Consider the following 27,819-nt stretch of genomic DNA (forward strand, 5'->3'; position numbering starts at 1 on the left):
AAGTTTAGGACCAGATGGCTTGACAGATGAATTCTATCAAACATTCAAAGAAGACTTAATATCTATTCTTCTCAAACTATTTAAACAATAGAAGAGTAACATTTCAGTTTCATTTTATGAGGCCAGCATTATCACCATATCAAAACCAGATGGCAACACTAAAAACAAAGAGAATGACAGGCTAGTATCTCTAATGATCATACATGCAAATATTCTCAACAAAATATAAGCAAACCGAATCCACCAATACATTAAAAAAAATTATTCACCATGATCAAGTGGGATTTATTCCTGGGACACAAGGGTATTTCAATATTCACAAATCTATCAATATGATATATCAAATCAACAAGAGAAAGGATAAAAATCACATGATCATTTCAACAGATGCAGAAAAAGTATTTGATAAAGTGTAATATCCAGTCACAAGAACTGTCAACATAAGAGATTTACAAGATACATACTTCAACATAATAAAGGTCATCTATGAAAAACTCACAGCTAACATCATACTCGATGGTAAAAACTAAGTGCTTTTCCCCTTAGATCAGGAACAAGACAAGGATGTCCACTATTACCAGTTTTACTCAACATAGTCCTAGAAATCTTAGCCACAGCAATTAGACAAGGAAAAGAAATAAGAGGCATCCAAATTGGTACAGAATTAAGCAAAATATTCACTACTTGCAGGTGACATGGTATTCTATAGAAAACCCTAAAGACACCATCAAAAAACTCCTAGAAATAATAAATGAATTGATTAAGGTCACAGAACACCAAATCAATACACAGAAATCAGTTGCATTTCTATACACTAAAAATACAGTAGAAGAAAGAGAAATTATGAAAACAATTCCATTTATAATTGCACCATAAATAACAAAATATCTACCAAGGAGGTAAAAGACCTGTATCCTGAAAACTATAAACACTGATGGAAGAAACTGAAGACGACACAAACAAAGGGAAAAACATTCCATGCTAATGGATTGGGAGAAAAAATATTGTTGAAATGGCCATCCAAACCAAAGCAATTTACAGACTTAATGTAATCCCTATCAAAGTATCAACAACATTTTTCACAGTACTAGAATGAATAATCCTAAAATGTGTACGGGATCACAAAAGGCCCCAAATAGCCAAAGAAACTTGAAAGAGAACAAAACTGGAGGTTTCATAACCCCAGATTTCAAGATAAACTACCAAGCTGTAGAAATTAAAACCGCATAGTATGGCACAAACCCCAAAAATAACCCCACAACTATATGGGCAATTATTTTCCACAGAAGAGGCAAGAATATGCAATGGGAAAAAGACAGTCTCCTTAACAAATGGCGCTGGGAAAAGAGTACAGCTATATGCAAAAGAACAAAACCAGACCACTTACTTCCACTATAAACAAAAATAAACTCAAAACGGATTAAAGAACTAAATGTGAGACCTGAAACCATGATAATCCTAGAAGAGAACATACACAGCAATTTCTTTGACATTGTCTGTAGCAACATTTTTCTAGATATGTCTCCCCATACAAGGGAAACACAAACAAAAATAAACTACCAGGACTTTATCAAAATATAAAGCCTTTGCACAGCAAGGGAAACAATCAACAAAATTAAAGGCAACCTTACAGAATGGGCCATATCCGATAAAGGGTTAGTATCCAAAACAGATAAGGAACTTACACAAGTCAACACCCCAAAAACAAATCCAATTAAAACTTGGCAGAAGACATTAACAAACATTTCTTCAAAGATGACATACAAATGTCCAACAGGTACATGAAAAGATGCTCAACATCATGTATCATCAGGGGAATGCAAATCAAAACCACAGTGAGATACCAACTCACACCTATCAGAATAGCTAAAATAAAAAATACAAGAAATAAGTATTGGAGGGGATACAGAGGAAAAGGAATGCTCATGTACTATTGGTGGGAATGCAAACTGGTGCAGACATTGTGGATAACAGTATGGAAGGTCCTCAAAAAATTAAAAATAAGTTACCTTTGATCCAGTAAGTGTACTACTTTATGTATTAACCCAAAGAATATAAAAACACTAATTCAAAAAGATATATGCACCCCTATGTTTACTGCAGCATTATTTACAATATCCAAATTATGGAAGCAACCCAAGTGCCCATCAACAGTTGAAACGATAGAGATGATGTGGTGTGTGCGTGTGTGTAATATTACCCATTTGAAAAATGAAATCTTGCCATTTGAAACAACATGGCTAGATCTACAAGGTATAATGCCAAGCAAAATAAGGCAGTCAGAGAAAGGAAAATATCTTATAATGTCACTCATATGTGGAATTTAAGAACCAAAACAAATGAATAAAGGAATAAAGAGACAAACAAAAAACCAGACTCTTAAATACAGAGAACTGGTGGTTACCAGAGGGGAGTGGGTGGGGCGATGGGTGAAACAAGTGAAGGGGCTTGAAAGTACACTTAACATAATGAGCACTGAGTAATGTATAGACTGCCAAATCAGTATATTGTAGACCTGAAAATAATATAACACTGGATGCTAATTATAATGGAATTAATTTTAAATAAGATTAAAAGAAAAATGTTCAAAAATTTAACAAAATAAAAACTTAAGAGGTAATAAAAAAAACAAGCCTTAGAAAACTAAAATGACTAGAAAGACATAGACATAAGGACTAGTATTAACAATTACAAACTTACAGAACTAAGACTAAACTGGTAGTTAAAGGCTAAAGAAAATAGTATATCATGGCTGTGCCTCAGATTTTTCACAGTATTACTATTGAAAAAGGCAGAAAGAATGGGGAAAACTTATGAACAAAATTTTAAACTGTTCTCAGCAATTACATTGGTAGTAGGAGTAGTGGTAATGTCATTCTAAACCAGTTTGTGTGTAATGTGGGATGAAGTAAAGGAGATTATGGATATTATAATTGTATCATTCTCTGTGTCTCAATTCTCTGAATTTTTGGTATGGAAGAAAAGAGATACAGTTAAAATACAGAAGAGGTTAAATAAAATGCCTATAGTCCTAAATTTAAATTTTAAGAATTCATGAGCCCACCATATTTAAAGAAAAAAATAAAACCTATGCACACACACATAAGTATATATGAGTGCAAATACACAGTTCATATACAGATCACATACATTTTATTTATTTCCTAATTCTGTTCACAATGACCTACTCAATAGTAATTAGCAACCCTAATATACCATTTCTTTTTTTTTTTTTTAATCAGGGGAAAGCGTGAATGCAGTCCCCCACTACCACAAATTATGCCGTCGAGTTTCCCACATTTGGGGAAATCGCAGGGGTCAGCACATCCCGAGTGTAATGGATAAGCCTCGCCCTGGGAAAACCACCTTCCTGATCATGGTATCTCCCCTGCCACGTTAAGTATGCTAATATACCATTTCTTAAAAGTAACAAGGACTTCCAGTGAAATGACTGATCATAAGGGTAAAAAGATTGCCATACAAAGTAGCAGGATAGCTATCAAATTCAACTAGGCTCATGTCAAAAGAATTTGACAGCAAACTTTTTAAGAGACTCCTACTGATCAAAATATGGCATAATTTGAGCTTCAAAAAAGAATATTTGCAATGACTGAAACCCATCAAAAGTATTTCAATCCATGAGTTTTCAATAATACACATTTAACGGATGCCTGGGTAGCTTAGTCAGTTAACCGTCTGACTTCAGCTCAGGTCATAATCTCTCAGTTCGTGGGTTCAAGCCCTGCATTGGGTTCTATGCTGACAGCTTGGAGCCTGGATATTGTTTTGGGTTCTGTGTCTCCCTCTCTCTCTGTCCCTCCCCTGCTCATGCTCTGCCTCTTTCTCTCTCAAAAATAAATAAAACATTAAAAATTTTAAAAAATACACATTAAAAAAAATAGTTGGATGTCTTTGCAGGATATTAGAGAACAAATTCATTATTTTTAAAAGTGGCAAAAAAAAATTTATCCTGCCATTCAGTAACCAAATAGTAGATGAGGGAAAGCATCTCTTTATAAATATACACAAATAGTAAATGAAAATGAATTATAAAATTGGAATATACCCCTATCCATTAATTCATGGGTATAGGTATCCATTAATTAATAGCTAATACATCAATATAATAAAAAGAAAGACAATCAAGACATTATGTTCATCTTGGTGAAAGAACTGAACACCAACTATAGAACTATAGTTCCCAATTATAGAACTCAATACAAATTATGGATTTCGGTTGAACCTTACTCTGATCAAGCCTCTAGGTTCACCTGACATGGGCATGTAATAGAGGACACAGGGAAAACTTCCACTGGACACTGTACAGTAATAGAGCCTTAGAAAGTCACATTATTCCTTAGTTAGGAACTGAATTTCCTAGTCCTATAAGTCCCTCTTATAGCTAGAAATAGCCTGACTGAATTCTAATCAATAGAATATGAATGCATGCTCAGTGTTTGAAGGTCCATTCACTTTATTCCTCTTCAGCAGACTGGAACACTCTAACACAGCTCTGAGCCTGAAGGAGAGGGCATATACTACAGGATGACAGAGAAAGATGGGTCGCTGAAAAACCAAATGGCATTTGATTCCACTCATAAACTGGAATCAGAAAAAAAATAAAAAGAATCAGGCCTATAAATACACAGAACAAACTCATAGTTAACAGGGGGAAAGGGGTGAATAGATGAAGGGGAGTAGAAGATACACACTTCCAGTTATGAAATGACTAAGTCACAGGGATAAAAGGCACAGCATATGTAATAGAGCAAATGATATTGTATTAGCCATGTAATAGGACAGACAGTAAGTAGTTACATGTGTGGTGAACACAGCATAATGCATAAATTTGTCAAATCACTAAGATCTACACCAGACACTAATATAACATTGAGTGTCAACTACACCCAAATAAAAATAAAATAGAAAGAAGGAAGGAAAAAAGGCAACATGGAATAAATCTACCCTGAATACTTCTACTGTTAACATCAGGGCAATACTGTAAGAAATAAAATTCCGTGTTCTCAAAATCATTGTATTTTTGTTGTCTTTATTAAAGCAGATTAGTCTTCTACTCTAATGAAATTATGTAAAAAAATTACATATATACCTATAAATATCTTTGTATACTTATATGTGTATATGCATATGTATAAAGAAAATAAGGCAGGAGGAGGAGTTTAGATGGCAGAGGAGTAGGGAAACCCTAAGCTTGCTTCATTGCTCAAATGCAGCTAGATAAATATATCATTTTGAACACCCAAGAAATCGATCTGAGAACTGAGAGAGCAAAAATGCTCAATTAGAGGTGAAAAAATAGCCACATAGTGGAGGGGAGGAGCTGCAGACAGTTGATCTGGGGAGAGAAGAGCTGTGGGTGCTGTGATGGGGAGGGAGCCCTGACTGCCAAGAGAGGGGTGAAAAGAAAGACTGAAAGTGCATATGGGGAATTGTACAAGAAAAACTTCCCCAAAACCACTGACTGAGGAAGGAGCTGAACACCACAAGTTTTTATAAGCAGAGGAGCACAAAGTCTGAAGTTCTGGAGGTGTGCACCATCTCCAGGATTGTGCCTGGTAGGTTTAGTGGTGCTCCCATGGGGAAGGAGGGCAGAGACCTGGTAGAGGCAGCATGGTCTAAGTATCCCTGGGGTCACATGGGAAGTAGTTCCCCTGCTTAAAGTGCATTTGGGAAAGGTGGCAAGGTCTCTCCGGGGCAAAAGACCCACTGGATGCCAGTGAACTGCCCATTCACTAAATAGGAACAGGGACTCTGGCTGAGAGCAGCAAGCCTTGGTGCGGGCTTTCTGCTGTGCTTTATCATGAACTCCCAGCTGCTGGGTGATTGTGTAACCAATTTCTGGGAGAAGCTGGCACTGGCCACAGTGTAAGATCCTCCCCCAGAGGACCAGTGCAGGTCCACACAATGGATCTCTAATAAAATTTGGAGTTTTGAAACCTAGCCATGTGCCTGAAATAGAACACAGGAATGATGTGCTGCCTGGCAGGCAGACAGCTCAGATGCAGGCAGGGTGAAGGCAAGGATCTGGCAGAAGCCAGGGACAGAAAAGAGGTGATTGTTTGCTCTTCTATGAGGGCTTTCTAAAGAGTTGCAGGCGCAAGATCCCTGCTCTGAGGATGAGAAAGTGGGACAACACCATTTTCACCACACCCATCAGCACTGACCAACTTCAATGAGCAAATAAGTGCCATCAAAGTGGAAGCTGGAGCTGCTTACACCAAGTCTCCTAACCTGTGCTCTGCAGGCACATCTCCACCTGAGAATCAGCGCAGTAGGCCCCACCCCTAGAGGACCAGCATAAACCCTTTGCACACACAAAGTCTACTGATCATAGAGTACTACAAAGTTTCAGCTCTAGGGGAAATAGGATCTAGCTTTTTTGGTTTTCTCCCACCTTGGGATACAGAAAAAGCAAGTTTTTAATTTTTTATTTTAAAATTTATTTTATTTTATATTATAAATACATACATATATCCACATCCACATACATATACATATACATGATCCAGATTCTTTTAATAATCAGACCAAAACACACCTAGGATATAGCTTCCATTTTTGCTTAGTTTTGTTTTTTTACCTTGAAAATATACCAAGACGGAGGAATTCATCCTAGAGGAAAGAGGAAGAAGTCATGGCCAGGGATTTATTCAGTACAGATATAAGTTAAATGTCTGAACTCGAATTAAAACAACAATTATGAGGATGCCACCTGGGCTTTAAAAAAAAGCATAGAAGACACTAGAGAATCCCTTACTGCAGTAATAAAAGAACTCAAAACTTAGACCAAAATTATAAATGCTATAACCAAGGTACAAACCTGAATGGATGTCAGGACAGGGAGGACAGATGAAGCAGAGGAACGAATCAGTGACAGATAAGATACAATTATGAAAAACAATGAAGTTGAAAACAACAGAGATAGAAACATATTGTATCACAAATGTAGACATACAGAACTTATCAACTCCTTAAACTGTAATAACATTCGTGTCATGGGCATCTCTGAAGATGAAGAAAGACAAAAGGGTTAGAAAGTTTATTTGAGCAAATGATAACTGAAAATTTCCCTAATGTGGGGAAGGAAACAGACATCAAAATCTAAGAAGCACAGATTTGCCATTAAATTCAACAAAAGCCAGCCATCACCAAGACATACTATAGTCAAATTCACAAAATACACAGACAAGGAAAGAATCCTGAAAGCAGCAAGGGAAAAAAAAAGTCTTTAACCTACAAGGGAAAATAGATCAGGTTTGCAGCAGACCTCTCCACAGAAACTCGGCAGGCCAGAAGGGAGTGGCAGGATACAGTCAACATACTGAATGGGAAAAAATATAAAGCCAAGAATCTTTTATACACCAAGCCTGTCTTTTAGAATAGAAGGAGAGATAAATACTTTCCCAAACAAAAACAAAAGGAGTTCATGTCTACAAAACCTGACCTGCAAAAAATATTATAGGGGACTCTTTCAGTGGGGGGAAAAAAAGACCAAAAGCAACAAAGACTATAAAGGACCAGGGAACATCACTAGAAGCACCAAATCTACAGGTAACACAAAAGCAGTAAATTCATGTCTATCAATAATCACTCTGGGAGTGCCTGGGTGGCTCAGTTGATTAAGTGTCTGACTTTGGCTCAGGTCATGATCTTGCATGAGTTCGAGCCCCACGTCAGGCTCTGTGCTGACAGCTCAGAGCCTGGAGCCTGCTTCAGATGTCTCCCTCTCTCTTTACCCCTCCCCTGCTTGGACTCTGTCTCCCTCTCCCTCACTCATTCTCTCTCAGAAACAAATTAAAACATTAAAAAAAAAATCACTCTTGGGGCGCCTGGGTGGCGCAGTCGGTTAAGCGTCCGACTTCAGCCAGGTCACAATCTCGCGGTCCGTGAGTTTGAGCCCCGCGTCAGGCTCTGGGTTGATGGCTCGGAGCCTGGAGCCTGTTTCCGATTCTGTGTCTCCCTCTCTCTCTGCCCCTCCCCCGTTCATGCTCTGTCTCTCTCTGTCCCAAAAATAAAAAATAAAAAAAAAACGTTGAAAAAAAAAAAAAAATCACTCTAATGTAAATGGTCTAAATGCTCCAATCAAAAGACACAGGGTGTCAGAATGGTTATGAAACAAACAAACAAACAAGACCTATCTACATGCTGCTTACAAGAGACTCACTTTAGAGCTAAAGAGACCTGCAGATTAGAAATGAAGGGATGGAAAACCATCTACCATGATAATGGACATCATAAGAAAGCCAGAGGAGCCATACTTATATCAGAAAAATTAGATTTTAAAACAAAGACTATAACAAGAGATGTAGGAGGGCATTATATCATAATTAAGAGGTCTATCCATCAAGAAGATCTAACAATTATAAACATTTATGCCCCCAAATTGAAAGCACCTAAATATATTAATTAATAACAACCATAAAGGAACTCATTGGTAATAATACAATAAGAGTAGGGGACTTTAATACCACACTTACTGCAGAGCATCTAAGCAGAAAATCAACAAAGAAATAATGGCTTTGAATGACACACTGGATTGGATGGACCTAACAGATATATTCAGAATATTTCATCCTAACGCAGCAGAATACATATTCTTCTTGAGTGCACATGGAACATTCTCCAGAATAGATCACATAGTGGGTCACAAATCAGACCTCAACAAATACAAAAAGACTGAGATCATACCATGAATATTTTCAAATGACACCAATATGAAACCCTTTAGTCAACCACAAGAAAAAATATGGAAAGCCCTCAAATACACAGAGGTTAAAGAACATTCTACTAAAGAATGTATGGGTTAACCAGGAAGTTAAAAAACAAATAAAAAAGTACATGGAAGCAAATGAAAATGAAAATACGACTTTGAGATGCAGCAAAGGCAGTCTTAAGAAGGAAGTTTATTGTAATACAGGTCTACTTCAGAAAGCAAGAAAAGTCTACAATATACAACCTAACCCTATACCTAAAGGAGCTAGGAAAAGAACACCAAGTAAAGACTAAAGCAAGCATAAGAAGGGAAATAATAAACACTAGAACAGAAATACATGATATAGAAACAAGAAAGAACAGTAGAACAGATCAACAAAACTAACAGCTGGTTTGTCAAAAGAATTAACAAAATTGATAAACCCCTAGCCAGACTTATCTAAAAGAAAATAGACTCAAATAACAATCAACACCACAGAAATACAAATAATTATAAGAGAATATTATGAAAAATTATATGCCCCAAACTGGCCAAACTGGAAGAAATGGACAAATTCCTAGAAATATACAAACTACCAAAACTGAAACAGGAAGAAATAGTTACTTTGAACAGACACATAACCAGCAAAGAAACTGAATCAACAATCAAAAATTTCTCATCAAACAAACATCCAGGGCCAGATGGCTTTCGAGGGGAATTCAACAAGACATTTAAAGAAAAGTTAATGCGGAGTCTTCTCAAACTGTTTCAAAAAACAGCAATGAAAGGAAAAATTCCAAACTCCTTCTACAAGGCCAGCATTACCTTGATTCCAAAACCAGACAAAGCCTGACTAAAAAGAGTTATGGGCCAATATCCCTGATAAATATGGATGCAGAAATTCTCAACAAGACAGTAGCAAATTGAAACCAAAGTGCATTAAGAATTATTCACCACGATCAAGAGGGATTTATTCCTAGGCTGCAGGTCTGGTTCAATATTCGCAAATCAATCATGATATACCACATTAATAAAAGAAAGGAGAAGATACATATGATTCTCTCAATATATGCAGAAAACCATTTCACAAAATACAGCATCCATTCTTTTTAAAGTTTATTTATTTTGAGAGAGAGAGCATGTGCACAAGCAGGGAGGGGCAAAGAGAGGGAAAGAGAGAATCCCAAGCAGGCTCTGCACTGTCAGCGCAGAGCCGTAAGCAGGGTTCAAACTCATGGAACCATGAGATCATGACCTTAGCCAAAATCAAGTCAGATGCTTAATTGACTGAGCCACCCAGGCACCCCAATACAGCATCCACTCTTGATAAAAACCCTTAAAAAAGTAGGGATAGATGGAACATACCTTTACATCATAGAGGCCACATATAAAAGAGCCACAGCTAATATCATCCTCAATGGCAAAAAAGTGAGATCTTTTCCTCTATGGTCGGGAACAAGACAGGGATGTCCACTCTCATATTACTATTTAACATAGTACTGGAAGTCTTAGCCTCAGCAATCAGACAACAAAAAGAAATAAAAGGCATCCAAATCAGCAAGGAAGAAGTCAAACTTTCACTATTTGCAAACGACATGATACTCCATGTAGAAAACCCAAAAGACTCCACCAAAGAGTTGCTAGAACTAACACATGAATTCAGCAAAGTTGCAGAATATAAAATCAAGGTACAGAACCTTGTTGCATTTCTATACAACAATAATGAAGCAGCAGAAAGGGAAATCAAGGAATTGATCCCATTTACAACTGCATCAAAAACTGTAAGACACCTAGGAATAAACCTAACTACAGAGGTAAAAAATACGTACTGCGAAAACTACAGAACACTTATAAAAGAAACTGAAGAGAACACAAAGAAATGGAAAAACATTCCATGCTCAAGGATTGGAAGAACACTGTTAAAATGTCAATACTACCCAAAGCAATCTACACATTTGCTGCAACCGCTATAAAAATACCATCAGCATTTTTCAAAGAGCTAGAACAAACCGTTCCTAAAACTGTATGCAACCAAAAAGACCCCGAATACCAAAGCAATCCTGAAAAAGAAAAGCAAAGCCTGAGACATAACAATCTCAGTCTTCAATCTACGTTATAAAGCTGTAGTCATTAAGATAGTATGGTACTGGCACAAAAACAAACACACAGATCAATGGAACAGAACAGAAAACCCAGAAATGCACCCACAGTTATATGGTCAACTAATCTTCAACAAAGCAGGAAAGAATACCCAATGGAAAAACAACAGTCTCTTCAACAAATGGTGTTGGGAAAAATGGAGGGTAACATGCAGAAGAAAGAAACTGGACCACTCTCTTATACCATATACAAAAATAAGTTCAAAATGGATTGAAGAATAAATTTCTAAGTGTGAGACAAGAAACCATAAAAATCCTGGAGAACACAGGCAGCAACCTCTTTGACCTTGGCTGTTGAAACTTCTCACTAGACACTGGAGGCAAGGGAAACAAAAGCAAACATGAACTACTAAGACTTCATCAAGATAAAAAACTTCTGCAGAGCAAAGGGAACAATCAACAAAACTAAAAGGCAACCAATGGAATGGGAGAAGATATGTGCAAACAACATATCTGATAAAGGGTTAGTATCCAAAATCTATAAAGAACTTGTCAAACTCAACACCCAAAAACAAATAACCCAGTTAAGAATTGGGTAGACATTTTCCAAAATAGACATACAGATGGTTAAAAGACACATGAAAAATACTCAACATCGCTCATCACCAGGGAAATACAAATCAAAACCATGATGAGGTACCACCTCATACCTGTCAGAATGGCTAAAATTAACAACACGATAAACAGCAGGTGTTGAACAGGATGCTGAGAAGGGGAACACTTGCACTGTTGGTGGGAATGCAAGCTGGTACAGCCACTGTGGAAGACAGTATGGAGGTTCCTCAAAAAACTAAATACAGAACTACCCTATGATCCAGCAATGGCACTATTAGGTATTTAGCCAAAGGATACAAGAATACAGATTTGAAGGGATACACATTCCCAGATACTTAAAGCAGCAATATCAACAAACTATGGAGAGAGTCCAAATATCCATCGGATGATGGATAAAGAAGGTATGTGCGTATGTATGTGTGTATACACACATACACATGTGTGTATACACACATACATACACACATACACACAATGGAATATTAGCAATCAACAAGAATGAAATCTTATCATTTGCAACAAAATGGAATGAGCTAGACTGTATTATGCTAAGGGAACTAAGTCAATCAGGGAAAGACAAATACCATATGACTTTTCTCATATGTGGAATTTAAGAAACAAAACAGATGAACATATGGGGAGGGGAAAAAGGAGAGAGGAAAATAACCAATAAGATACTCTTTACGACAGAAAACAAACTGAGGTTTAATGGAGGGAGCTGGGTGGAGGCTGATGGGTATTAAGGAGGGCACTTGTTGGGATGGCACTGGGTGTTATATGTAAGTGATCAATCACTAAATTCTACTCCTGGAAACAATTTTACACTGTATGCTAAGTAAGTAGAATTTAAATGAAAAATTGAAAAAAAAAAGAAAGAAAGAAAAGGAGGCAAAACACTAAAACGTTCCCAGATTAATGTGATAGATTTTTAATTCTCTCTTTATAATAAGAATGTATAATAAGCAGGAAGTCTTTTTAAAAATAGCTATCATGAGGGGCGCCTGGATGGCGCAGTCGGTTAAGCGTCCGACTTCAGCCAGGTCACGATCTCGCGGTCCGTGAGTTCGAGCCCCGCGTCGGGCTCTGGGCTGATGGCTCGGAGCCTGGAGCCTGTTTCCGATTCTGTGTCTCCCTCTCTCTCTGCCCCTCCCCCGTTCATGCTCTGTCTCTCTCTGTCCCAAAAATAAATAAAAAAACGTTGAAAAAAAAAATTTAAAAAAAAAAAATAAATAAAAATAGCTATCATGAAATGATATCTGGAAATTGTTTTCAAAATAGTATTTGGGAGGGATTCATTATGAATTTCATTGTTATGGCTCAGTGATGAGTACATGGAGGTTCATCATACTGTTCTATTACTTATGTTTTAATTTCTCCATAATAACCAGTTCAGAAAAGAGTCACCTTGTAAGGAAAAGTTATTTGTACACATGAGTCTTAAAACTATTTGGCTTGCCAAAAGAAGTAAATGAAATCATAATATTCATATCCCTGAATTATCTAAGAGCTGAACTTAAAATATGAACAGATTTACAGACTAACATCTGCAGATTTGATCACTGAAGTGTGCGGCGCAAGTTTGAAATCTGTTATAAGGATGGGAGATAATATCTTATAAAAAAAAGTAGAAACAAGAAGGAAGTGTTTTATTGAAAGAAGAAGTGACATATTTTATTGACCCAATCATATTTCTTACATGGCCCTCTTATGTCTGAGACTATGGGACAGACAGGGCAAAAGTTAACTGGCAATTACAATATGGTGAATAAACCGAGCCTCCTAAGAAAGAGTGCTGACCTAAAAGATCCAGACTCTCCTTGCTGAGTCAAAGATGAAGGTTCTAATGCTCTTCACCCTAATTCCATAGCCCAATCTGTTGTGACAGGAAGTACACTAGCAGGATCCATCCACTAGTTAAAATTAATCTTGCTGCTCAAGGTCCAGCATCCAGTATATTTGAGCAATCCTTGGGCACCTGTGTACACAGGCAGGCAGCACTTCCTCTCACTCCAATCTATACTCAGCAGTAGTCCATTCCATAAAATTTGACTCTTTTTTCTTTCCCTACTTACTGCTCTAGATTCCTGCTATGATTTGAGTCCTGCCGTGAACCCTAGAACCTAACATTTGGGCTCTGATTCTTGATCCTTTCTTAAAATGAACTGGCCAAGATCAGAAAAATAGAGCAGTCTCATTTCCTTTTACTTGAAAATATTACTTGCTTCAAGTTATCTATAGCTCTGCCCATTCAAAAAATGGAACTTTTCAGGTATCAGTATCCCTGATATCAGTATTAAGTGTTCTACTTAATATTTAGTAATATTTAATAACATGCTCCATTAAAAAATAATAAAGATACTAACTACTTCTGCAAAACTGCCATAAAGAAACAGAGGTAAAAAAATATTTCTCTATAAATATATACACTGCAGACAAAATATCAGCAGTAGGGAATTGATTGTATAAATTATAGCGCATGCAATAAGATGATACTACACAGATTTGATTAATTTTAAACAGTAATGATATTAAAAACATACACTGGATAATGTTACATGAAATTTCAGGATTCAAACCTATGCCATGTAGTTTATACATAAATAAGCATGTAAATTTATATATTCATGTATAAAGAGCAGAAAATAGGTCAAAATGTTAACTATTATTTATTTTTTATCCAATTTTCTACATTAATATTTTAATTATTGCAAAATTAATGCTAATATGGAAATGCAAAGAAAAGCAAGCTTTTTAAAGAAAAGAGTATTGATTTGTATAAGCTTATAATTGTAAGCTTATTAGTGCTGCGGAAGAATGAACGTAACTATGCAAAACTACACTCATCTTTTTAACCTCCTCACAGTTCTACTATGCCACAGTCATAAGAAAAAGCAAAATACACTCCTTAAGACACATTATCTATGATTTACTTAGTCGTTTTCAAAATACAAAGTACTCAAGGGCGCCTGGGTGGCGCAGTCGGTTAAGCGTCCGACTTCAGCCAGGTCACGATCTCGCGGTCCGTGAGTTCGAGCCCCGCGTCAGGCTCTGGGCTGACGGCTCGGAGCCTGGAGCCTGTTTCCGAGTCTGTGTCTCCCTCTCTCTCTGCCCCTCCCCTGTTCATGCTCTGTCTCTCTCTGTCCCAAAAATAAATAAATAAATTTAATAAAAAAAAAAAAAAAAAAATACAAAGTACTCAGGACCAAAAATCATCCCAAAGTCCCCTGAATCTCCTTCCTTCCTAACAGAAAAACTACAACTCCTAATCTCATGGAATCCTGGCTCAATGCAAGTCCTACTCTCCTACTAACAAGTCAGAAGTGAGTCTAAATTGGCCATTTTGGCTACTTGATACTATTAATCCTACATAAGCATTAATAGGAGTCACTGTTTTTCTTTTAGGGATAGAAAAGCAGAGTGATGCAGTAGAACCAGCACTGAACTATGAGTCAAAATACCCACTGCAAGATAAAGTCTACAATTCAAGACTGAGTGACTTCTCTGGGCCTCAGTTTCCTCCCTAGTAAAATAAAGGCATTAGACAATAAATCCCCCTTTTCTAACGTTGGAACTAGCCCAAAAGGTAATCAGTGATGGCTAATTATACACAGACAAATTGTAAGTCTAATTTTTAAGGCACAATTGTGACTTATTTAAAAAACATTGCTACAATATGAAATACAAATGATGTATATAAGGATACTAATACCTATATGGACATGATCTCATCAAAGTTTATACCCTTATTCTTTTAATTACCTTTTATGGTCTTTCTACCATAATTTGCTATATTAAATAATTCATACTGAGATTTATGACCTTGATGTTCTTTCACTCTTCCTAAAAGTTCTCATACTTCCTCATTTTTTAATAGAGAAATGAAAAAAATTAAGCTACAGACAGATTCATGACTTTTGGAAAAGAATGTAAAAGTTCTAAGAATAGGTTAAGCAAGAAAACATAAGTGACACAATAAAGAATTTTATTAAACTGCCATTTTTAGAACTCAAGTTATACCTCAGAATAAACACATTTCATAAAATGTGGTATATCAAAAGAAATTATCTGCTGCCCATTGTTCTAAAATATTACAACACAGACATGAGAATATTTAAGGATGTTCTTTTTAGGATCAAAAGAGTTTAAACACGTCTCCTTTGAAAAAAAATGGACTAAAGCTTCTTTGCAATAATACAAATGTATTTGAAAATCAAAAGTCCTCTTTATTGAAATCCAATCTCATACTCAAGAAGCTTACTTATTTCTTTGCAGCTAAAAGTTTGCTTTCAAGAGCAGGGTGGATACCAAGTTACAATCTAAATATATGAGGAATAAATGTAAGGGTCTTCATATATTGTTTGGAAAAACATTTTTCTCTAAACCTCATCCTGTACTTCTTCAACTATGAATCTAAAATCCAACGATACCAGTCTATTCTAAAACCAAACAATGTTTTTTCTTATATTCTTAAAAATATTATAAGACATTCTATTCTTTTAAGCCTACGTGGCAGAACAACAAATAAGCTAAATAAGGAGGCATTTTACAACACTTCCTCACCGCCTTCTACAAAAACTGGGGAAAGGTGGAGGCTGGAGGAATGGAACATCTTTTTTTTTTTTTTTCTGGATGATGATAAGGGTAAGAAAAGTGAGGGGTCAGGGGGAAGTAGAGGAATGGAGAATGAAGGAAGAGAAGAAGAAAAAATTAGAAGAGAAGAAAAATTAGGAGAAAAAGAAGCAGATGAAAGGAGGAAATAAAAGAATACTCAACTAAAACAACATGATATTTTTAGCCAGCACTCTACCATATATTTTGAATACCAATACCACTCTTCAATATGATATAATGAAAACAATAAATTGTAATTAGCTCATTAACATTTAGTTTATTAACATTTAATTCAATAGTTACTATATGCCAAGGGCTTATGCTAACAGCTTAAGTTAAAGAGGTAAGAATCTCTGGGTGTCAGAGTTTTACCAAGAATAACACCAAAACAATCTGCAGTAGACTATTATTCTGACTGGTATCACTCCACAAACTGTTCAGCAGATGATCCTCCGGAATGAGTTCAGAGGAAAGATGATTTGTAATTAGTGATTTGTAAGATGGAATTTGCCATATCAAATATAGTATCTACAGATATTACCTAAACACTATTCATAAATAAAGCACCATATAAAGAACTAGTTCAGTTTTAAAAATGAGTGTGTTTAGAGATTCATGAAACTCGGACAGCATACACTGAAAAATTAGGCTCACTTGACATTCATCTGTGCTTCCCTGGTGCCTGGACTAATGCAAAGTGCACAAGCAGGTGCTGAAAAAATGCTTAAAAAGATTAGAAGTTTGAGAATTCTATTACATTTAGGTAAAACTTAAAAATTTGTCAAACAGTAAATTTAATAAAATCTGAAACGTAATGCTTTTTATCAAAACAATGCCTTTTGTGACAGCATCCATTTTGAAAAATTAAACGTAAGACAATGACAACTTTTAAAACCTGATAGACATGGGGCACCTGGGTGGCGCAGTCGGTTAAGCGTCTGACTTCAGCCAGGTCACGATCTCGAGGTCCGTGAGTTCGAGCCCCGCGTCAGGCTCTGGGCTGATGGCTCGGAGCCTGGAGCCTGTTTCCGATTCTGTGTCTCCCTCTCTCTCTGCCCCTCCCCCGTTCATGCTCTGTCTCTCTCTGTCCCAAAAATAAATTAAAAAAAAAACGTTGAAAAAAAAAATTTTAAAACCTGATAGACAATTTTAATTAGACAAAAGATTCAACTCCACCAAGGTCCCTTTCTACAGGTATAGGACACACTTCTATTTTTATCTACTATAGTCTATGTATTACATTGTCTCAAGTGACAAACAAGAAAAATGAAGCTAATGAAATACTGTGAAACAGACACCACGCCAAAGAGAAAAGGCCATCTTCTGATAGGATGATAGCCGACCATCTGTCCCCCTGCCACTCAGTGACAATTACAAATACTCCATCAGTTTTCCTGTAGGTGGAGATGATAAATGGGGTAAAGACTTCTTTTGTAGATTCTGATGTTCTTTTCTGATCTAATCTGAGGTTTAACAAATGACTCAAAGGAAAGCACAGAGTTCAACAAGCTTATTAATTTATTATGCTGTGAAGATAGAGAAAGGTTGAACTCAATACTGCAACAGGGAATGGTTCAATTATATTGAACCAAGCTTTGTAATGAAAGGTATTTTCTCAGAATTCTCAGATTTCAAATACAGCATGCTACATTACAATTAGGCTTCATCCTTCAAAGTCATTTCAATAATATCCCAGTAACAATATTACCAAAGATCACAAATAACATCACCCTTTCAATAAAAGATCAAAGGGAAAAGAATGCTCAGAGGCAAAGCTGGAAGTCCTCAGTTGTGAGTGCCTTTCACAGCCCTAGGTGACAAGAGCTTCAGAAACTCTGTAGCTTCACATCAAAGTCACCAGCACCAGGACACATATTGTCTATAAGTCTATTTAAGTGTTTAAGAAAAAGACATATGCAAAAATATAAATATGTTAAAAGTAAAAGAATAGAAAAAGATACACTAACATAGATAAAAGAAAGCTGGGATGGATAATTAATATTTAGGTATTACTAGGAATAAAGAAGGTGATTCCATATGAAAGGGATCAATTAATCAAGGGGACATAACAATCATTAGCATTTATGCCCCTAATAATACAATTTGAAACAACATAAAGCAAAAACTGATTGAACTGCCAAGAGAAATAGAAGAATTCACAATTAAAATAAAAGGTTTCAATATCCCTTTCTCAAAAATTGATAGAACAAAAGTAGGCAGATAATCAGCAGGGATACAGTAGATGAGGAAACTTACTGAGGCGGCAGCTATGTTCACTGTCCTGATCATGGTGATGGTATGAATATGCTAAAAGTTATAGTAAACTTAAAAGTAAGTGCAGTCTAATTTATGATAGTTATGCCTCAAAGCTGTTTAAAAACAGCAACAATTTTGGGGTGCCTGAGTGGTTCAATCAGTTGAGCGTCTAGTTAGACGCTCTCTTGATTTCTGCTCAGGTCATGATCCCAGGGTTGTAGGGTCAAGTCCCATATTGGGCTCTACACTGAGTGTGGAGCCTGTTTAAGACTCTCTCTTTCTCTCTCTCCCTCTGCCCCTCTCTCCCGCTCCTGTGCACCCTCTTTCTAAAAAACATATATATTAAAAAAGAATAAAAATGGCAACAATTTTCTAACTTGTATGAATTGAGGCACTAAAATATTCAGTAGAAAAGAGTTAAGTCCAAAAGGGTGTATATAGCATGGTACTTTTTTATAAAGCAGGAAACAGCTAAAATAAAATTATACTTTTTAAGAACAGACCTAGGTGCAAAAACAAAACTATGATGGAGACAAGAGCAAAAGGGAGAAGAAGGGAGGGAAACGATATAAAGGGACATATCAGGCGGCACTATCCAAAACGAGGTTTGCAAAATTAATACCATACAAAAATAATATTCAAGGAGAGAGGCATGAAATAGGAAAGAGGGACCCTTCATATTTTTAAGAGGTAAAATTCATCAGTAAGACAAAAATTATGTAAATAGTTGTAATCATGATAATAAAACATTGTGATATACATATATATAGAATGATTTTTAAAACACAAGAAGACATGTATAAATAGTAATAATAGTATACTGGCAATCTTTCCATTTTTGAGAAAAGGGTATTAGTGAGCAGAAAAAATAGGTATGAAAAGTGAGAATATTTGCATAACAATGAGCAAATCTGATCCAATATATATTATATATACCCAAAGAGAGAAATGTATTCTTAATGTTTTACAGCGTATTAAGCCATAAAGAAAATCAATAAACTCTCCAAAGTAGAAGCCTAGATAAACCATACACTCTGATCATAATGTGACAAAAGTTGAAATTAAAAACAAAGAACAGGACTCATTTTAGCATCACATAGTTTAAAACTGAAGCAATGCCCAGAAGATTAGTCTGGTCCCTATACAGAATGGCAGTCAAATCCATGAATCACTTCAGACTTTTAAATGGTACATCTATACCCATACTCATAAAACAAAAGGCACTGCCACCTCTCTAATCCATAACCTTGGAAATACCTTTTTGTTTAAAAGGAAATAACTGTAATTCTAAATTGTTGGAATTTTTTAAATTTTGTCATTTTAAAATACTTTTAAAACCCATTAATTTAGAAACAAAATAAGCTTACTAAAACATGTTTAAGAGTTAAATGAAGAAAATGAACGCTTAACTAAAGGACACATAAACAAATGCAAGGCACAAGTAGACAAACATGTTGCTGGATGGAAAGAAAATATATTTAAAAGATGCCTACTCTTGCCAATTTAATGTAGAATTCCACAGCAATGTCAATAAAAATTCAAACTGGATTTTCTTAGTTTAACAAGTTAATTGCAGAGGTTATGTACAAACTGAAAAGCAGAGGAACAGAACAGCCAAGTCAATTTTGAAAAAATAATAAAGAAGAAAAAAATCTACACTACTAGGAATGGAAGCAAGAAAACAAAGAATACTATCTCTCAATATTTGGAGAAAATAATTATTAAGCCACAAATCTACACCCAGTGAAAATATCTTTCACAAGCAAAAGCACTAGAAACAAACAAAAACATAATTTCCTACCAGGAGATACTCACTAACCTGAGTGGGGGATACACTGATAATTGTTTTATTATTAGTCTACAAATAATAGGAACAGAAAGCAACAGAAAAAAAGGAAAAATCCAGTATTTGGATTAAAGGCATCAAAGGATACTGCAATAAATTTAAAATAAAAGAATTAAGAATATAATTGGCCAAAATATCCAAGTTCACTATGATAGCCATCTATGGTGGCACATGCATTAATTTACCTAATTTAACCATGAACAAAAAATTATGGGCACAGAAGATTCCTGAGCAACATGGGCGTGAACATAATTGCCATTGTTGTAGTTCTTTATTTTTTTTAAAATGTTTATGCTTTTGTCAATATTACCCACAGACATGATTTACACAGTCAGTGGTTCAAAGAAAGTAGTTTCCCACCGCTCTCCCACTTCTTTCTCCAATCCAGGCACGATGGTTTTAGTAGGTTATTTTATCTTTCTTCTCTATATTCCTGAATATATGTTTGCATTGCCACTTCTTCATTTTCCAGTTTTAGGATTATCTACTGACTTCTCAGCATGCAACATAAGGATTTAGTTCTATTCCCAGAGCCTGGCGTCACTACCCACACTTTATAGCTTCTGTATCCCCTCCATCTTTCCAAATATGGAGGGACCAGGAAATAAGTGTTATCTCATTATCTAGGTGACAGAAATACGGGGTTTATTACACTCCTTTATGATGCTGAAATACTTTGTAATCTAAAACAAATTTTTGAGAGACAGGACCAAATTTTGGGATTGTGAAAATTTTGTTTTACAACTTTGTGATTTTCCTGACACAACAGATGTGCCTCTAAAGACTGCAAGAGAAGTCAATTGACAAAATAATTATTACTAAAACTCAATAACTCTGATCAGAGGTCTGCTCTTCTATAAATATTTACTTTGGAACTAATATGCTGGCCATTGAATTTCAGATAAAGAACCTAATAAAGTCCAAATTAAAATAAAAGCATTTAGGGGCACCTGTGTGGCTCAGTCAGCTAAGTGTCCAACTCTTGCTTTCGACACAGGTCATGATCTTACGGTCCCATGAGTTCAAGCCCGACTGATGGGCTGATGGCATGGAGTCAGCTTGAGATTCTCTCTCTCCCTCTTTCTCTGTCCCTACCCTGCTTGTACTCTAAATAAATAAATTAATTAATTAAAATAAAAGCATTTATAATCAATTATTTAGTAAGGAAAATAAGAATTATGTAAATTAGGCAAATAAAATGTTAAACTCATCAACTATTCTTGTCAGAGTGAGAACACTCCTGCTTATAAACTCTTATTAATAAATCCATTATTTCCAGGGCACCTGGGTGGCTCAGTTGGTTGAGCATCTAATTTCAGCTCAGGTCATGATCTCAACAGTTCATGGGTTCAAGCCCCGCATCGGGCTTCAGATTTGTGTGTGTCTCTCTCTGTCTCTCAAAAATAAATAAACATTAAAAAATATTTTAAAAATAAATCCTTTATTTCCTTTATCGTTACAATATGAAATTACCATATTATGGATTTCAAGATTACGCATGTATCAAATTTCTATATAAAGAAGTACATATTACAAAACTTTGAGAGAAGTAGAAGCAGCTTGGGTTATATAAATATGCCTCACGGGGCGCCTGGGTGGCGCAGTCGGTTAAGCGTCCGACTTCAGCCAGGTCACGATCTCGCGGTCCGTGAGTTCGAGCCCCGCGTCGGGCTCTGGGCTGATGGCTCGGAGCCTGGAGCCTGTTTCCGATTCTGTGTCTCCCTCTCTCTCTGCCCCTCCCCCGTTCATGCTATGTCTCTCTCTGTCCCAAAAATAAATAAAAAACGTTGAAAAAAAAATTAAAAAAATAAATAAATAAATAAATAAATAAATAAATAAATAAATATGCCTCACTACAACACTGTTTCTGATCCTCTATCATGCAACTGAAAGAAAGCAGCTGCAAAATAGTCATCACAATTGCTTTGGTCTTTTAATGTCGCCCATGGTGATGATTCTGCGACTCCTCACAAATGACACACAAAAGCCAGATGAAAATGTATTAGTCTGTAATCTGTAGATGTGTAAAAGTAGTCACTATTTTAGACATCCCAAGCCACCATGATCTTGAATAAGAGTTTAAGGAGTTTAAGAGTTTATGTCTTTTAAAAAGCAATAATGTTTAGATATTTAATCAACTTTGTAAAGGGAATGGGTATCAGCTACAAATAACAGCCAACATGTTACAACTTAAACACTTAAATATCAGGTTGGGACACTCCATTCTAATTTCCAAATAAACACATGCAAAAAGGAAAAAATAGTTTTAATTACTATAAGCAAACTATAAAATTAGATAACTATCATATTGTAAACAAAAAGCAGCACATATTATAATACATATGGACTCATGCAGAGAAATACAGTTGAAAATGGCTTTTCACATTTGTATAGCTATCTAAGGGTCACAAAATAGAATTTTATCAAACACTAGAGAGCTTAAGTATCTAAATTGCAGGCATTTGCTACCTATTTGAAATTACATTTTATTTATTTTTTTAATGTTTATTCATTTATTTTTGAGAGAGAGAATATGTGAGTGGGGGATGGACAGAAAGCGAGACACAGAACCTGAAGCAGGCTCCAAGCTGTCAGCACAGAACCCAATGCAGGGCTCAAACCCACGAACAGTGAGATCATGACCTGAGTCAAAGTTGGATGCTTAACCAACTGAGCCACCCAGGTACCCTTGAAACTGCATTTTAAAATAAACCAACTGTGTTTTAAAAAAAAGGTTCATGGAAGAGAATTTCATGTAGTTGTAATTTACCAACCCAATGACAGAGAATCTTGAAAAAACTGTAAGAAAACTACAGTTCTGATTAATGATCAATTTTTCTAAAACTGAATGTTAACTAAAAGAAAACCAATACAGAAAAGAGACTGTGATTTTTTTTTTTATTTTTTTAAGTTTATTCATTTTTCAGAGACACAGTGAGACAGAGCACGAACGGAAGAGGGGCAGAGAGAGAGGGAGACACAGAATCCGAAGCAGGCTCCAGGCTCTTAGCTGTCAGCACAGAGCCCGATGTGGGGCTCGAACTCACAAACTGTGAGATCATGACCTGAGCCAAATTCCGATGCTCAACCGACTGAGCCACCCAGGCGCCCCGAGACTGTGATTATTAGCAGGAAAAGTGCAATGGTCAAATAACATCAGAAAAGGTATGCAAAATGGACATCAATGAAGTAATATTTCAAAATTATGAATGTGATGATCTATTTTAACTTTCTTAGCATATGGCATTTGCCCAGTTCAACTCTGCTAGAAAGGTGGTTAGAATTTGTTCTAAAATAAATACAAGAAAAATACACTCTACAATAATCAACTTTAGACATATAAAACAGATAAATGCAGCAAAACAATAGGTTTATAAACCAAGTTAATCGCCTGAGATTTAACAAATTTATTTATCTTGCCCTTTAGCATGTCAATAATGAAGCCTAGAGAATTCAAACCATAGTATTTATTCCACAGTAAGAAGAAAATTCCCTTTTCCAACCTTAAGGCTCAATTGCTTGGTTAGAATGAGGAGGAAGGAGTGGTTAAAGGAAATTTTATCTCTTTCCAGCCAAAACATTTTGAAGATAAAAGGAGGGGAAAAAAAAAGTTTTAATGTGTATCCCAAGGGGGATAATATGTTAGCTAAGTGACAGTAATGCCCAAAGTATAATTTTGATTCTCAAAAGAAACAGTCTCTCCATCTGTCCCTGTCACCAAATAGGTCTATTAGTATGGCCTTGCTAGGTGGTCAGGAAGAGGTCTTGTGTTTTAGCTTTCCCAAAATGTTCTTAGTTCTTATGTGGTATGAACACTGTGGTAGAAGCCAGTAGGCCTGTCAGGGCCAGAATGAAGGTTATGGCAAAGACTCGGAGACATATGGGCAGAGAAGACTGAGGGGTGACCTGGTCAGGAAGAGGCAAATAAATGGCTGATGCTCCACTGTAACACTAAGTGGAAAGAAGAGATCAAGAGTTCACCAGCCACTGTTCATGATTGGTTTACTAAGTGAACAGGTAAAGAAGGGTCTCACACTGGAAATCAGAAAAGAAAGAAGACATCTGGTAGAAAGACCTCAACTTTTCCTCTTAATATGGGGTCAAGTAAGCCATACTCTTCCTCCAATACACATAGATGCTATCTTAAGGAGATAAGCAAGTAGATAGGGGCTAAGGATTGTTATTCAAAAGAGGCTAGGTACAAACTAGAGAAACTGTTTAAATTATTGGATCAAACTAAGTTTAAAACAAACTGGTTACCTACTTCAAATTTTTTCCTTAAACCAATGAAGAAGACTAAATCAGCACGGATAAATAGCTACATGCCTCTGCACGCCCGCGTTCCAATGTGGTGAATTTACCACCATAAGAATTCTAAAAGTTGGAAGAATTATATGTTAACAATCAGCTATATATGTGTGTTAACATACTGAATACATACACATGTTCTCTCTCACACACACATTCTCTCTCACACATATACATATATACCACAAAATTTTTCCCATCCTATTAAAGAGAAAATAAAGGCAATGGAAGCTATATCCTACAAGAAAGGGTAAGGTATTTTTAGATAATTTCTCAAATTAACTTAAAGTGTACCCAACTGAGGTACTGGGGGAAAAATATTTATTCTAAATGAGTCCCAGTTTGTTCATTTGACTTGATTTTCTGTTGAGAAGCAGACAAAATGCTTTCCTAACATGATTACAAAAAGACAACAAATACTTCTGGCTTCTACAAACAAAGGTAAGCAAGGCAAGGAAATGAACCAATCTGTTAGGAATTATCTATTATTTCCTAGACTGTCATCAATTCTAGGAGATATCTAGGAGACTTCTTTCACCTCAACACCAGTGCACTCTGGCAAAAGAGATCAGCTTATATTTCATTAAGTACAGTAATGTCTTCATGTTTTTGCTAACTTAAAATATCATTTTCTTTCAATCACCTAATTTGCATAATTTTTCCAAGCTGAAATACTAATTTGGGATTCATAAAATCACATTTGGTTGTAAACATCCAATAAATTATAGTTAAGATCCTTCATGAAAGTCCTTTTTATACATCCATGAACAAAATGAAAATAAAATTTACTTAAGTACACAGGTTAACAAACACACCAGGGAGTCTCACAAACAGAAAAATATGGATAAAAAAAAAAACTTTTTAACCCTATTCTCTATATAAGGTTGGATGTACTTTATTCAACATTCACAAAAATCACTATTAGCTTCTTTAGATATTGGTGTGAAAAGAGGATGACTCAGAAATCAGAGGTTTAATTAAAACTTATACTTCATTATTTCTCTAGCAATGTATAAAAACTAAATTTTGGAATGTATTTAAACTAGCACCCATTTGTTTTGACCTTCAAAAATTAGCTACTTTTAACACCTGGATTTTAAGACAATGAAAGAGAAAAAAAATCAAACACATAACAGCTCTTTTTGTGAAGATTCAAAAAAACAAGAAAAATTTCCCAAATTACAACAAAAACACAAAACATTATACCTTTCTTGCCAGGCAGCTACCTATTACGTTTAACAGGCTTAAAAAAAAAATGTGTCAAAGATCAAGAGTAAGTTATCTGATATGTCAAGTGCATAAGGTCAAAGGTACAATTTTATTAGGTCAGAGGTGGTATAAATAAAATCTTACATGTCAAGGAAGAAGGGTCACAGACAAGGTGTATATAACATAAAGACATCACAGATGACAAGTAATAACTTTAAGTAGAACAAGTATGTTTACTACAGATACCTCCACTGATTAAAAATGAAACTTCCATGTGAGTAAATATAAAACTGCCCTACTATATCACATAACTCATATCCTATATCGCATGTTTGTTTTCAGGAAGAAAGGGCTATAACCCAGAAAAACTACATGAATTAAGTGAGAACTTAAGGAAAATTTAATTCCTTTCAACTGAAATAGTATAAAAAAATGAACACATCAACCAAATCTCAAATCACAACAGCTAAACATCAGGCTATGCTATAAGAGCTACAAAAGTTAGACAATACTGCACATTTTTCTTTCAAATTGCATGAACTATTCTTTCCTTCTCAACTTTTCTCACTGAAGTAAAACACATAAAATTTAGATTTCAATTTATATAACAGCAACATTCCAGAAAATGTTTAAATAATCTGTTGTAAATTAAATAATACAGTTTTTTAATTAAGAGAATTACAAGTAATTTCTATAAATGGAAAATTTTCATTTGTAATGGAATAATTAAATTCTGATTAAAGAAAGCAATTTAAGATTTTTTCAAAGTGGCACACACATACACGACTCTTGTTCTAAACAGCAAACTTAAAGAGTGAATGGGGTAAATTATATGAATGATTCAAGTAAAATAAAAAAAAAAATCCTTACTATTCACTCTTAAAATACTCATACAATTTGAGTAAAAGACAAAAAATTATTTGAGGTAAACTAAATAGATGATTAATTACATGTTTTATTAGAGGTACCTAAAGCCATTCAGCAGAAGCTCTCAGTTCAACTCAGCTCAATGAGCTTTTATTAAATACCTTACCATGTGTCAAGCATTATGTCAAACAATGTGTATTCAGGAATTAAATATTAGGAGACTTACAATTCCAGCCACAGTGGACTGGCTTATACTGACTGGATTATCTCCCAACTCAAAACGTTTTACAAAGTATACCAAATATCAATTTGAAGGCATTACAGTACAGCCAACAGAGCCAGAACTTGAGAGACCGTTCTCCCTAACAGAAAGGAAGCACATGAGGTAAGCTCCACATTCACTCTGGATTTTTCCTCGAAAGGCTTATACCAATTTTTGGCATGGAGACACTGCAAACTAAAAGTAGCAGCCTTACTGAGCTGAAGAGACAGAATTTGGTTTAGAGCTGCCAAAGCCATTGGAGCTTGAGGGGGAATATCCTCAAAAGGAGGAAATCATAGAGAAGTAAGCCCAAATAACTATGTGCAATTTCCCATCAAGTGCTGGTCATACCCAGAAACTCAGGAGAAAACAGTAGCTTCAGTCCTCCTACCAAGGTAAGATTTATTGATTTATTAAGAACCAACCACAGACTTACCCCTGCTTCCTGACAGCATCCAATCCAGACCAAAGCTTCAAGTCCTCGAACTTTCCCCTCCCCAACCAAATCACCTAGCACAAGCCCAAATCCTATAATAAGCCCTTTCTAACACCTTACTGAGAAGCTCCATAATTCCCCACAGTATACATTTTCCATTCTTTAATAAATAAAACCCTATTTTATTCAACTACAAATATATTCCTGAATGTCTTCACCTGGAGAGCACTGATAAAAAGCTAAGAAAAAGAATGAACTACAACTTCACATAAACATTTAAGATCAATCTCAGAGTTAGGGATAGGTGAAAGTAGCCAGACACAGAAAGTACATACTGTATGATACCATTTAAAGAATGTTCCAGAACAGGGAAAACTAACTGATGGTGTAGACTAGTTACCGCTTGGGGACATGTCTGGGTTGGAGCATGAGGGAGACTTCTGGAGTATAAGAAATGATCTATATCTTGATGTGAGTGAAACATATGTAAAAATTAATCAAGCTGTATACTTGAGATTTGTGTACTCTATTAATATATGTTACACTGGGGAACAGGAGTTAAACACACACATGTATGTATATACAGTTACTGCTCTC

The 27,819-nt window shown here is 35.7% G+C and overlaps 1 protein-coding gene and 1 non-coding gene across 4 annotated transcripts in view; both read right to left on the reverse strand.

The window, feature by feature from the left end:
- Window positions 1–27,819, reverse strand: part of SCAPER (S-phase cyclin A associated protein in the ER) — a 525,678-nt gene that overhangs the window by 305,998 nt on the left and 191,861 nt on the right. The window lies entirely within an intron of this gene.
- Window positions 3,240–3,404, reverse strand: LOC131518457 (U1 spliceosomal RNA). The gene has a single exon (XR_009265132.1). It is a non-coding gene; the product is annotated as a U1 spliceosomal RNA (small nuclear RNA).

The sequence above is a fragment of the Neofelis nebulosa genome, chromosome 7 (genome assembly GCF_028018385.1).
Source record: "Neofelis nebulosa isolate mNeoNeb1 chromosome 7, mNeoNeb1.pri, whole genome shotgun sequence".
Taxonomy (NCBI): domain Eukaryota; kingdom Metazoa; phylum Chordata; class Mammalia; order Carnivora; family Felidae; genus Neofelis; species Neofelis nebulosa.